The 14,675-nt window shown below is 39.8% G+C and overlaps 1 long non-coding RNA gene across 1 annotated transcript; it reads left to right on the top strand.

Moving 5' to 3' along the window:
* The first annotated feature begins 9,769 nt into the window (after positions 1-9,769).
* Positions 9,770-13,737, top strand: LOC134735907 (uncharacterized). Its single transcript, XR_010119493.1, has 2 exons — positions 9,770-10,253; positions 13,092-13,737. It is a non-coding gene; the product is annotated as an uncharacterized lncRNA (long non-coding RNA).
* Positions 13,738-14,675: the final 938 nt, after the last annotated feature.

Genomic DNA, 14,675 nt, shown 5'->3' with positions numbered 1-14,675 from the left:
TTCCTCTTGTGGGATGCTCTTGCTTAAATCCACTTTGATTATTTTTCTGGGGTTCGCTGTGGTCGCATTAAGATTTCTAAGGTGGGAGGCGTTATTGTTTCTTCTCTCTGTCTTCCACCTGCTAAGGGTGATCAGTCACTTCCTATCTGGAAAACCTAACCTTCCACCCTATTGTCACCCTTAGCCCAGGCCCACATCCTTCCTTAGCTGGATAATGGCAGTGGTCTTGTCTCCTATACCTGCTTCCTGTGTCACCTTTTCAACTTGTTCTCCCTGTTGGAATCATAATCATCTTTCTAAAATGAAACCCTGACCACGTTATTGTTGTAAGCTCATGGACATCCACTGCCTTCAGGGTGATATTCCAACTCCTTAGCATGGCGTGCGAGACCTTTCACCATCTGACTAGCCCTGCTCACTTATCCCAGGAGCACTTACCTTGCTACAACATACACACCTATTCTCTATGAGTCCATACTTCAGCTCCTTTGTATGTGTTATCTTCTCTTCTGAGAAGGTAACCTGCTCCCCATCCCTGACTCATTCCATGTTGTTCTGTGACAAACTCCTACTTATAAACATTCATCACAAATATTACTTAGTTAACCCTACGATGATAATTGGAGACTCCAAAACCCAATCTCAACGATTGACAGAAAAGCCAGAAAGAAGATAAGTAAAGAAACAGAGGACTTGACCAACACAGTAAAGCAACTAGATCTAATAGATACATACAGAACACTCCACTCAGCAGCAACAGAACAACTTCCTCTCAAGTGAACATGGGACATTCTCCAGGACAGACCTTATGTCAGGCCACAAATCAAATTTCAGTGGATTTCAAGAAACAGATATATTCAAACTATCATCTGTGACCATGATGGGGTCAATTTAGACATCAATAACAGAAGAAAAACTGTAAATTTCACAAATTTGTGGAAATTAAACAAGCCACTCTTACACAATTAAAGGATCAAAGAAGAAATCACAAAAGAAATTAGAAAATACTTAAAGATGAATGAAAATAAAAACACAACATACGAAAACCTATGGGATTCAGTAAAAGTAGTGATTTAAAGCTGTGAGCACATTAGGCCAGAGGTGGTGGCTCATGCCTATAATCCTAGTACTTTCAGAGGCCAAGGCAGGTGGATTACCCGAAGTGAGGAGGTTCAGACCAGCCTGGACAACGTGGTGAAACCCCGTCTCTACTAAAAAAAAAAAATACAAAAAATTAGCTGGGCATGGTGGCTCATGCCTGTAGTCCCAGCCACTTAGGAGACTGAGGCAGGAGAATTGCTTAAACCTGAGAGGCAGAGGTTGCAGTGAGCTGAGATCACGCCACTGCACGCCAGCCTGGGTGACAGAGCGAGACTCCATCTCAAAAATAAATAGATAAATAAATAAATGAAGCTGTGAACATATTAAAAAGGAAGAAATATCTCAAGTGAACAAATGAACTTTACAACTAAGGAACTAAAAAACCCAAATTAAACCCAAAGTTAGCAGATGAATAAAATCATAAAGATTAAAGCAGAGATGATAAAATAGAGAAAAGAAAAATAATAGAGATCAACAAAACCAAAAGTTCACTCTTCAAAAAGGTTAACAAAATTAACAAACATTTAGCTAGATTGGCTAAGAAAAAAGATAGAAGACTCAAATAACTAAAATCAGGAATGGAAGTGGGGACATTACTAACTGGTTCGCAGAAATAAAATAGGTTATAAGAGAGCACTATGAACAACTGTATGCCCACAAATTAAATAACCTAGAGAAAGTAATAAATCAGAGACACAAAGTCTATCAAATCTGAATCGTGAAGAAATAGAAAATCTGAATAGAACTTTAGTTAGTAAACAGACTGAATTAGTAATCAAAAACCTCCTGAGAAAGAAAAGCCCTGGACCTGATGCCTTCTCTGGTGAATTCTCTTAAGCATTTAAAGAACTAACATTAATCCTTCTCAAACTCTGCCAAAAAATTGAAGAGTTGGGAACACTTCCTACCTAATTCTGTGAGGCTGGGTGTTGACTGATACCAAGCCAGACAAAGACATTACGATAAAAGAAAACTACAGATCAATATACATGATAAACTTTAATGTAAAAATCCTCAACAAAATACTGGCAAACTAAATTCAGTGGCATACTAAAAGGTTTATACACCATGACAAAATGTGGTTTATTCCTGGAATGCAGGATGGTTCAATATGCAAAAATGGGTCAATGTGGATCTGTCTTTATTTTGCTTTGTTTCTCCAATGAGCTTAAGCCATTTTTAAAAAGCAAGAAAATATATGTGAATATAAAGGTATTCTCAAGTTGGAGTGACAAAGAATGCAAATGATTTCAACACTTTTTATATTGATTGCATGTTAAAATGATAATATTTGGATATGATTGGGCTAAATACAATATATTATTAGAATAAAAAAGTTGGTCAGTGTAATATACCACATTAACAGAATGAAGAAAAAAAATCCACAGGATCATTTCAATTGATTTAGAAAAATTATTTGACAAAAGTCAACATCCTTTCATTATTAAAAAAAAAAACACACACACTCAGGGTAACTACCTCAACAATATAAAGGTATATATAAAAAATCCACAGCTAGAATCATACTCAATGGTAGGAGGCTGACAAATTCCTTTAAGATCCTGAACAAGGAAAGGATGCCCACTTTTACCCCTTCCATTAAACACAGTATTGGCAGCTCTATCCAGAGCAAATAGGCAAGGAAAACAAATAAAAGCCTCCAAATAGGAAACGAAGAAATAAAAATATCTCTGTTTGTAAAGAAATAAAAATATCTCTGTTTGTAGATGACATGATCTTATATGTAGAAAACACTGAAGGTTCCACAAAAAAGTCTTAAAACTAATAAACAAATTCAACAAAGTTGCAGAATACGAAATCAATATGCAAGAATTAGTTGCATTTTCATACACTAACAATGAACAATTCAAAAATAAAATTAAATGAACCAATTCCATTTACAATAGCATCAAATATAATAAAATACTTAGGAATTAGTTTAACCAAAGAGTGAAAGACTTCTACACTGAAAATGATAAAAAGTTGGCTGGGCACAGTGGCTCACACCTGTAATCCCAGCACTTTGGGAGGCTGAGGTGGGTGGATCACCTGAGGTCAGGAGTTCGAGACCAGCCTGGCAAACATGGTGAAACCCCATCTCTACTAAAAATACAAAAATTAGCCAGGTGTGGTGGCATGTGCCTGTAATCACAGCTACTCAGGAGGCTGAGGCAGGAGAGTTGCTTGAACCTGGGAGGTCAAGGTTTCAGTGAGCCATGATGGCACCACTGCACTCCAGCCTGGGTGACAGAATGAGATCAATCTCAAAAAACGAACAAACAAACAAATGAAAGAAAATGATAAAAAGTTGCTGAAAGAAATTAAAGAAGACATAGATAAAAAGAAAGATTATTTATGTTCATGAACTGGAAGACTTAATATTGTGAAAATGACAACATTACACAAAACAATCTACAGGCCGGGCACGGTGACTCACGCTTGTAATCCCAGCACTTTGGGAGGCCGAGGTGGGCGGATGACGAGGTCAGGAGATCGAGACCACGGTGAAACCCTGCCTGTACTAAAAATACAAAAAAATTAGCAGGGCGTGCTGGCGGGTGCCTGTAGTCCCAGCTACTCGGAGAGGCCGAGGCAGGAGAATGGCGTGAACCCGGGAGGCGGAGCTTGCAGTGAGCCGAGATTGCACCACTGCACTCCAGCCTGGGCAACAGAGCGAGACTCCGTCTCAAAAAAAAAAAAAAAAAAATCTACAGCCTTAATGCAATCCTCATCAAAATCACAGTGGCATCTTTTGCAGAAATAGAAAAATTTGTCCTAAAATTTGCATGGAATCTCTAGGGGTTCCAAATAGCCAAAAACAATTTTGAAAAAGACCCAAGTTGAAAGTCTCACACTTCTTGATTTCAAAATATATTACAAAGCTACAGGAATCAAAACAGTGTGATACTGGCATAAACACAGACATATAGCTCAATGGAACAGAAAAGGGAGCCCAGGAATACATAACCCCACATATAAGGTTAAATGATTTTTGACAAGGTTGCCAAAACTATTCAGTGCAGAAGTATTATCATTTGTTGAAGGCACTTAACAAACAATACTAGGAAAACTGGATATCCATGTGCAAAAGAATGAAGTTGGACCTTTGACTAATGTTACATATAAAAACTAGAGATCATGGCAGATGGGAAGCAGGACTAGATTGCAGCTCCAACTTTGATTGACAGAGAAGCAGGGGGAAGCTTACATCATGAATATTTGCTCCAGAGTGATTAGAGGAATAAATCAGAAAACCTGAGAGGACCCACAGACCCCCTGAAGGAAGTGGATTGCTCCTGCAGGACCCAGGAGACACCACAAGTACTGTGCTGTTATCCATGGCTGAGAGACCCAAAGATGGTTCACATCACAGGACTCTGCAGACAACCCCTAGTACCAGCCCAGAGCCTGGGTAGACTTTCTGGGTGGCTAGATCCAGAAGAGAGATAACAATCACTACAGCTGGGCTCTCAGGAAGCCTCAAAGAGTACTACAACAAGGGAATCCCTGTGGGACAAAAGAAACTGAACAACAGCCTTCAGCCCTAGACTTTCCCTCTGACAGAACCTACCCAAATGAGAAGGAACCAGAAAACCAACTCTGGTAATACGACAAAACAAGGTTCTATAACACCTCCAAAAAATCACACTAGCTCACCAGCAATGGACCCAAACCAAGAAGAAATCCCTGATTTACCTGAAAAATAATTCAGGAGGTTAGTTATTAAGCTAATCAGGGAGGCACTAGAGAATGGTGAAGCCCAATGTAAGGACATCCAAAAAATGATACAAGAAGTGAAGGGAGAAATATTCAAGAAAATAGTTGGCATAAATAAAAAACAATCAAAACTTCAAGAAACAATAGACACACTTATAGAAATGCAAAATGCTCTGGAAAGTCTCAGCAATAGAATTGAACAAATAGAAGAAAGAAATTCAGAGCTCAAAGACAAGGTCATTGAATTATCCCAATCCAACAAAGACAGAGAAAAAGAATAAGAAAATACAAACAAAGCCTCCAAGAAGTCTGGGATTATATTAAACAATTAAACCTAAGAGTAATTGGTTTTCCTGAGAAAGAAGAGGAATCTAAAAGTTTGGAAAATATTTTGGGGGAATAATTGAAGAAAACTTCCCCAGCCTTGCTAGAGACCTGGACATTCAAATGCAAGAAGCACAAAGAACACCTGGAAATTCATCGCAAAAAGGTCATCACCTAGGCACATTGTCATCAGGTTATCTAAAGTTAAGACGAAGGAAAGAATCTTAAGAGTTGTGAGACAAAAGCACTAGGTAAATTATAAAGGAAAACGTATCGGATTAACAGCAGATGTCTCAGCAGATACCCTACAAGCTAGAAGGGATTGGGGTCTTATCTTCAGTCACCTCAAACCAAACAATTATCAGCCAAGAATTTTGCATCAACTGAAACTAAGCTTCATATATGAAGGATAGATACAGTCTTTTTCAGACAAATGCTGAGAGAATTTGCCACTACCAAGCCACCACTACAAGAAATGCTAAAAGGAGCTCTAAATCTTGAAACAAATCCTGGAAACACATCAAAACAGAAGCTTTTTAAAGCATAAATCTCACAGGACCTATAAAACAAAAATACAATTTAAAAAACAAAAACAAGGCCGGGCGTGGTGGCTCACGCTTGTAATCCCAGCACTTTGGGAGGCCGAGGCGGGCGGATCACGAGGTCAGGAGATCGAGACCACGGTGAAACCCCGTCTCTACTAAAAAAAATACAAAAAATTAGCCGGGCGTGGTGGTGGGCGCCTGTAGTCCCAGCTACTCGGGAGGCTGAGGCAGGAGAATGGTGTGAACCCGGGAGGCGGAGCTTGCAGTGAGCCGAGATTGCGCCACTGCACTCCAGCCTGGGCGACAGAGCAAGACTCCGTCTCAAAAAAAAAAAAAAAAAACAAACCAATGTATACAGGCAACAAATAGCACAATGAATGGAATGGTACCTTACATCTCAATACTAACATTGAATGTAAATGACCTAAATGTTCCACTTTAAAGATACAGAATTGTGGAATGGATAAGAATTCACCAACCAACTATCTGCTGCCTTCAAGAGACTCATCCAACACATAAGGACTTGCACAAACTTAAGGTAAAGGGGTGGAAAAAGACATTTCAGGTGAATGGACACCAAAACTGAGCAGGAGTAGCTATTCTTATATCAGTCAAATCAGACTTTAAAACAACAGCAGCTAAAAAAGATGAAGAGGGACATTGCATATTGATAAAAGGCCTTGTCCAACAGGAAAACATCACAATCCTAAGCATATATGCACATAACACTGGAGTTCCCAAATTTATATAACAATTACTAATAGACCTGAGAAATGAGATAGACAGCAACACAATAATAGTGTGGGACTTCAATATTCCACTGACAGCACTAGACAGGTCATCAGGACAGAAAGTCAGTAAAGAAATAATGGATATAAACTATACTCTAGAACAAATGGACTTAATAGATATATATAGAACATTCCATCCACCAACCACTGATTATACGTTCCATTCAACATTGCATGGAACTTCCTCCAAGACAGACCATATGATAGGCCACAAAATGATCCTCAATAAATTTAAGAAAATTGAAATTATATCAAGCACTCTCTCAGACCACAGTGGAATAAAACTGGAAATCAACTCCAAAAGGAAACTTCGAAACCACGCAATTAATACATGGAATATTAAATATTTTATACAATATTTAATACATGGAAATTAAATAACCTGATCCTGAATGATCAGTCAAAAACAAAATAAAAATGGAATTAAAAAACTCTTCAAACTTAATGACAGTAGTGACACAACCTATCAAAAACCTCTGGGACACAGCAAAGGCAGTGCTAAGAAGAAAATTCATAGCCCTAAATGCCTACATCAAAAAGTCTGAAAGAACACAAACAGACAATCTAAGGTCATACCTCAAGGAACTAGAGAAACAAGAAAAAAACAAGCCCAAACCCAGCAGAAGAAAGGAAATAACCAAGATCAGAGCAGAGCTAAATGAAATTGAAGCCAAAAAAATACAAAAGATAAATGAAACAAAACGTAGGTTCTTTGAAAAGATGAATAAAATTGATAGACCATTAGCAAGATTAACCAAGAAAATAAGAAATAAAATCCAAATAAGCTCAATAAGAAATGAAACAGGAGATATTACAAGTGACACCACATTCAAGGCTACTGTGAACACCTTTACACACATAAACTAGAAAATCTAGAAGAGATGGATAAATTCCTGGAAAGATACAATCCTTCTGGCTTAAATCAGGAATAATTAGATATCCTGAACAATCAGTAACAAGCAGAGAGATTGAAATGGTAATTAAAAAATTACCGCCAACAAAAAATGTTCAGGACCAGACAAATTCATAGCAGAATTCTATCAGACATTCAAAGAATTGGTACCAATCTTATTGACACTATTCCACAAGTTAGAGAAAGAGGGAACCCTCCCTAAATAATTCTATGAAGCCAGTATCACCCTAATACTGTCAGAGGCGTCTGAACCAAAGCGACTCCATCTTCAGTGAGGGCTGGGAAAATGAGGCTAGGCCTTGCTGGGCTGCATTCTCAGGAAGTTAGGCTTTCCTAGCCTCTGGATGTTTATGGTTAAGGGAACAAATTAATAATGTTTACTAAACACACCCAGACTTGGGAGTGTCCAGCTATCCTAATAACCGGAGAATGAAGGCATTCCTAATTTTGCTTTGAAGATAATATTGATTCTTGCAAAACATAGTAATTAAGAAAATTAATCCTTTATCACAAACCCTTGTAGTAGAACACATCTCCCCATATATACGAGCACTGTACCTAAGGCGGATGCGTTCCTCCTCTTACTTTCAGGAATGTCCTACACTGTCTACGGTGTAGCTGTACTTTCACCACTTTATTTTCTCAGTAAACTTGTTTTTACTTTGCGTTGCAGACTTGCCCTGAATTCTTTCTTGTGCGATATCCGAAAACCCTCTCCTGGGGCCTGGATCAGGACCCCTTTCCTATAACATCTTTCTGGCGACAACAAAGGGACTATGGTGTAGAATCCCCCTTCCCAAATGCTACTTTTAGGTAAGTATTTGGGTCCTGTAACATATTTCTGGCAAACCATGGAATGGACAATACTGAAGAAACTCCCCAACCCAAAGGATATAGACTGTAGTACTGATTGGATGACTTTGAGCAAGTAGTGGGGTACCTGGGTAAAGAATGGGATTGGATTAGAGGCCCAGCTGGGGGAGTTAGAGTCTCTCCCAAGCCAGAGTGGGTTAGAGGCCCCTGTTAATGAAAGGCAAGGATACTTGACCCACCTTGGGTTAGAGGCCGGACTTAGGAGGGTTAAAATCCCTTCCAAGATTTAGGGGGCTGGAGGCCTCTCTCAGTAAAGTCCCTCTCAGCTAAGAATGAGTTTGGCACCACAGGCTATGCTCTTTGTATTAATCTGCCTTGTTCTCCTTGCTGCATGAATCAATTTCTTGGTTGCTGTCTGTTTCGCTGTCATTTTCAGAAGACTTTATTTAACGGGTCTTAGGGATTTTAACTTACTCTTTTCCTATGTGCCTCTTGATTTCTGTCTGTTTACTTGTGAAACATTGGGAGCAAAAACCATTGAAGGCTCTGTCTCTAAAATTGCTGATTGAGGTTTGGTATTTAACAGTTATAAGCAATAAAATTAAACAGATGTGGTTATGTCTGGTTGCCACTGTGCTGACTAGGTGTGATCGAGAAGCACTAGGATGGAAATCAGGGGACTTTTCTCCTTGCTGTTTTGTTTCATTTTCCACACTAAAAAAACTTCTTTCCTTTCTTGGATTCAGGCGAACTGGCTTTGCTTGTTCAATCCACACTGCCGCTATTTCCCAGAACCTGCTTGCTCTGGTCATTCCCATCTAAATCCTCTTTATTTCCTTTGCCTTATTTGACATTTTTGTCAAAGTCCATATTGTGGTTTATCTGAGATTCATGGCTCGGCTCACTTATGTTATTTGGATAATGTGAATCATGTTTGATGAGAGGAAAGGAAGGAAAATAAGAAAAAGAGCTAGATATACTAGATGATTCTTTAATACCCCCCTCCCCTCTCTGCCATTCAGCAGGCAGTTTTGGGTGGAGCAGATCCTCCTTCTCTCAGCTCTGACAGTTCAGATGTGTCCGTCCTTTCTCCCTCCAGTCCACCTGAAAGTTCAGTTGAGAACCCTTTGTCCCCTCCTCCTTACCTGTCTAGTCTACTCTATACCCACCACTCCCTGAGGAACTTAGCCCAGCGAGTACTACTCATAGCGAAGCCTCCTATCAGCCTCCAAAAGGAAATCTTTGTCCATTTAGGGAGGTTGCAGATGGGAAAGAAGGTGCTATGAGAGTACATGCTCCCTTTTCTATGTCTGATTTGGCTCTATGTAAAGAGAAGTGTGGTCATTTCTCTGAAGATCCAGGAAAATTCATAGACATTTGAGAAATTAACTCTGACCTATAGTTTAACTTGGCAAGATCTGCATGTTTTGTGTTCTCTGTGTTGTACAGTGGAAGAGAAACAACGCATTTTGGGGACAGCTATGACTCATGCAGATGAGGTATTGGCTCACAATCTGAACCATAATATATATCAGGCAGGAGGTATAGCAGTTCCAGATCAAGATCCAGAGTGGAACTATCAAAGGGGCAGTGAGGACTTGGGGAGGAGAATTATAAGGTCACTTGTTTGTAGGAAGGGATGAAGAAATGTATGAAAAATCCCATTAACTATGAAAAGGTTAAGGATGTTTCTCAGGGCAAAGATGAGAATCTAGCTTTATTGCAAAGGCATTTAGTTGAGGCAATGAGGAAATATACTAACACTGATCCTGCTTCAAGGGAAGGACAAACCCTCTGGGAGTGCATTTTATAACCCAGTCTGCCCCTGATATCCATAGGAAACTACGAAAAGCAGCTATGGGTCCCCAAACTCCTATGGACAGCTTTTGGAGATGGCATTTTTAGTTTTTAATAACAGGGACAAAGCAGAGGAAGCAGAAAGAGCAAGAAGGACCTCCCACAAGGTGCAGCTCTTGGCTGCAGCCTCAAACTTACCTCGCACGTGGGACTGCCCTCCTGGATGTTGGCCTGGACAAGGGAAGCTGAAAGGTGAGAAGCCCAAAGCTGGGAGTCTGAGTCACCGTGCCTTGGGCATAAAGCATGTGCACACTGTAAGAAAACTGGCCATAGGAAGAAGGATTCCCCAGGGCTGGGAAGGGAGTCATTGGGACCTGAACCAATAATGGCTGAAATAGCCAGGCAAGCCCAAGAGTGATGGGTTCCGAGACCTTCCACTGAAATTCCCATTGGACAACTAGCCATATCTCCAGAGAAGCCTTGGGTAATCCTTGATGTGGCAGGTAAGAATATTAACTCCCTTCTGGACTGCTTACTCTGTTTGGACCCATTATAATGGGTCTTTGTCACCCCAAAATGGTATAGTCATGGGGATAGATGGACAATCCCATAGACACCATTTTAAGAATCCTTTAAGTTGCTCATCAGGGACTTTGGTTTTTCTCCTGAATGCCCCATACCTCGTCGGGAAGGGATTTGTTAACTCAGCTGCAAACAGTAGTATCTTTCATAAATCACAAGGCAGACAGAAATTTCTCCTTCTCCTTTCCTATGAATAAATATCAGGCTTTGTTGCTAAACATCCTTATAAAATTCTTAAAGTATGCCAGACAGAATCCAGCTACCTATTTACCTGAACCAGCACCCTAGATCATTCTTGTATACAAATTATGGAGCTAGTTTACTCCAGCCATCTGGATTCAAAGGATGAGCCTCTAGATAATCCTGAGGTAGAATGGTTTACAGATGGAAGTAGCTTCATGCACCAGGGAAACTGGAAAGCTAGGGCTGTTGTCAGTCAACATGAGGTAATTGAATCTCTAGCCTTACCAGTTTCTACCTCAGCTCAAAAGGCAGAATTAATAGCTCTTATTAGAGCCCTGCAATTGGGAAAGGACCTAAGAATTAACATTTACACTGATTCTAAGTATGCCTTTCTGGTACTTCTGCTCATGCTGCTATCTGGAAGGAATGGGGACTCCTAACTGCTAAGGGTTCCCCTGTAAAACATTACTTAGAAATTTGGAACATATTGGATGCTGTTTTGCTGCCCAAGGAAGTAGCTATAACCCATTGTAGAGGATATCAAAGAGGAGACTCTGGTGTGGCTAAGGGAAACTCCTTTGCAGATGCAACTGCTAACGCAGCAGCACTAAAGGAGCCAATAGGACTTATTGGCATGTTGGTGCCCTCAGCCACTGCAATGACAGACCCTAGATATATTAAAGAGGAACAAGAATGGGCTAAAGGTCAGGGTTTAATTAAAGATCCTCTGGCTGGCTTATCAATGACAACAAACTGTTATTACCAGGTGCTAATCAGTGGCAAATAGTTAAGCATTTGTGTGACTCCAGTCATTTGGGAAGAGATTCCCTGTTTCAATTAATGTCTCTCCTTTTTATAGGAAAAGACTTACTTAAAACAGTAAAGCAGCTAACTCAGGCCTGTGAACTATCTGCCCGGAATAACCCAAATAACCAATCTTTACCTCCTCCTCTAGTAAGGCCTGTTCAGCACAGGGGAATGTACCCTGTTGAAGACTGGCAAATAGATTATACTCAAATGCCCCCATGTAAAGGGTTTAGATATTTATTAGTATTTGTTGACACCTTTTCTGGTTGTATCGAAGCTTTTCCTACCTGGTCTGAAAAGGCAATTGAGGTTTCTAAACTCCTACTAAAGGAAATAATTCCTAGATTTGGTCTGCCTAAGAGCTTGCCGAGTGATAACGGCCCATCTTTCATAGAGACAGTTACCTAAAACATATCTTTAGCCCTAGGAATTCAGTATCACCTTCACTAAACATGGAGGCCATGGTCTTCAGGGAAAGTAGAAAGAGCTAATCAAACTCTAAAAATGACTCTTGCTAAACTATGCCAAGAAACATCAGAAACTTGGTTGTCTTTGTTACCTGTAGCCTTCTTACTGGTTTAAATAGCCTCTAAGGGAAATCTGCAGCTCAGTCCTTTTGAAATAATGTATGGCAGGCCTTTCCTAACTATAGACTGCCTAATAGACATAGATACTTTCAAGCTACAGAATTATGTGATCAACTTAGGAGAAGTGCAAAACGCACTACTTGAATATGGAAATCAAAGACTCCTTTCCCCCACTAAGGAAAATAATCTCATTACAACCCAGCCGGGAGACTGGGTCCTATTAAAAATTTGGAAGGAAGGATCCCCAGCAGATCAACTCTCCCCCAAAATGGAAGGAATCCTATCAAGTTCTCCTTAGTACCCGAACTGAAGTTAATCTTCTGTGAATAAACAGCTGGGTCCACTTATCTTGAATTAAACCTGTCTCTTATGAAGTCCCACAGGCCAATGGAACAAAAGAGACTGATCCTGTTTATTCCTGTGAGCCAATCTCTGACTCCTATTCAGAAGAAATGAGAGGGATGAGTAACATAAAGATATGGATTGACATTCTACTTTTGGGTATAAGTTGGAATCATGCAGAGAGTAACTTATTTACTGAGTAGGCATAGACTTTAGCCTCTTTACATAATCAGACAAACTGTTGGATATGTGGACATTTTAATGTACCAGCGGCCCAAGCGGGAACTTGTGTATGATCAAAACTGAACGTTTTGTATATGTTCCAGACTATACACGTAGTATTACTCAGGCTATGAAAGCTTTAGACACTCAGGTCTCTGCCATTGATGTGCTATCAGTTGACTCTATATTGGCTTGGTTCCAACAACTGCCCAGTTCTTGGAAAGCCTTCCTGTTTAGTTTACTTGGAACGATTTTACTTATTTTTGCTTTGCTGTTGTGGAATATATTGTGATTGTACTCTTTGTGTAGAAATGCAAGACAAGCTCACTCAATGCTTTCTTAAATTGAACACTTATTAATCTTCCAGATACCACCTTTTGTCGGAACTTGGAGTTAGTAATGACCTTCACTATAGCAATACTCTCGGACTGAGCTTCTCTCTACCCTGATGCAAGACACCCTAATAGGCAGGAATATCACCACCCCTATTCAGCCTGAAGAAGTTACAGAAGATGGATCTTCATCCCTCTGCAACCCTTAGAATTGAGGATCTTCTTGCAAAGGGAATGGGGAAATATATCAGAGGCATTTGAACCAGAGCAACTCCATCTTGAGTGAGGGCTAGGAAAATGAGGCTGGGACTTGCTGGGCTGCATTCTCAGAAAGTTAGGCTTTCCTAGCCTCTAGATGTTTACGGTTAAGGGAACAAATTAATAATGTTTACTAAACACACCCAGACTTGGGAGTGTCCAGATATCCCAATATCTGGAGAACAAAGGCATTCCTAATTTTGCTTTAAAGACAATAATATTGATTCTTGCAAAATATAGTAATTAAGAAAATTAATCCTTTATCACAAACCCTTGTAGCAAAACACATCTCCCCATATATACAAGCATTGTACCTAGGGTGGATGCGTTCCATCTCCTACTTCCAGGAATATCCTACTCTGTGTATGGAGTAGCTGTACTTTTACCACTTTACTTTCTTAATAAACTTGTTTTTACTTTGCACCGAGGACTTGCCCTGAATTCTTTCTTGCGTGAGATCCAAAAACCCTCTCTTGGGGTCTGGATCAGACCCCTTTCCTGTAACATCCTTCTGGCAACCACAGAAGGGACTATAGTGTGGAAACTCCCTTCCTAAATGCTACTTTTGGGTAAGGTAAGTGTTGGAGTCCTGTAACATATTTGTGGCTACCACAGAAGGGACTATAGTGCAGAAACCCTGACCCAAAGGCTACCTATGAGTAAGTGTTGGGGTCCTGTAATAATACCAAAACCAGGAAAGGACATAACCAAAAAGAAAACTACAGTCCAATATTCCTGAAGAACATAGATGCAAAAATCCTTAACAAAATGCTAGCTAACCGAATCCAACAACATATCAAAAAGATAAACCACTATGATCAAGTGGGTTTCATACCAGGGATGCAGGGATGGTTTAACATACATAAGTCAATAAATGTGATACACCACAAAAACAGAATTAGAAACAAAAATCACATGATCATCTTAACAGATGCAGAAAAGGCATTCAACAAAACCCAGCAACTTTTATGATTAAAACTCTCAGCAAAATCAGCATACAAGGGATATATCTCAATATAATAAAAGCCATCTATGACAAACCCACAGCCAACATAATCCTGAATGGGGAAAAGTTGAAAGCATTCCCTCTGAGAACTGGAACAAGACAAGAATGCCCACTGTCACCACTCTTCTTCAACATATTATTGGAAGTCCTAGCCAGAGCAATCAGGCGAGAGAAAGAAATAAAGGGCATCCAAATCAGTAAAAAGGAAGTCAAACTGTAACTGTTTGCCGATGATATGATTGTTTACCTAGAAAACCCTAAAGACTCCTCTAGAAAGCTCCTAGAACTGATAAAAGAATTCAGCAAAGTTTCTGGATACAAAACTAATGTACACAAACCAGTAGCTCTTCTATTC

The sequence above is a fragment of the Symphalangus syndactylus genome, chromosome 24 (genome assembly GCF_028878055.3).
Source record: "Symphalangus syndactylus isolate Jambi chromosome 24, NHGRI_mSymSyn1-v2.1_pri, whole genome shotgun sequence".
Taxonomy (NCBI): Eukaryota; Metazoa; Chordata; class Mammalia; order Primates; family Hylobatidae; genus Symphalangus; species Symphalangus syndactylus.
The sequence above is the reverse complement of the archived record's forward strand: the minus strand, read 5'-3'. Positions and strand labels throughout refer to the sequence as shown.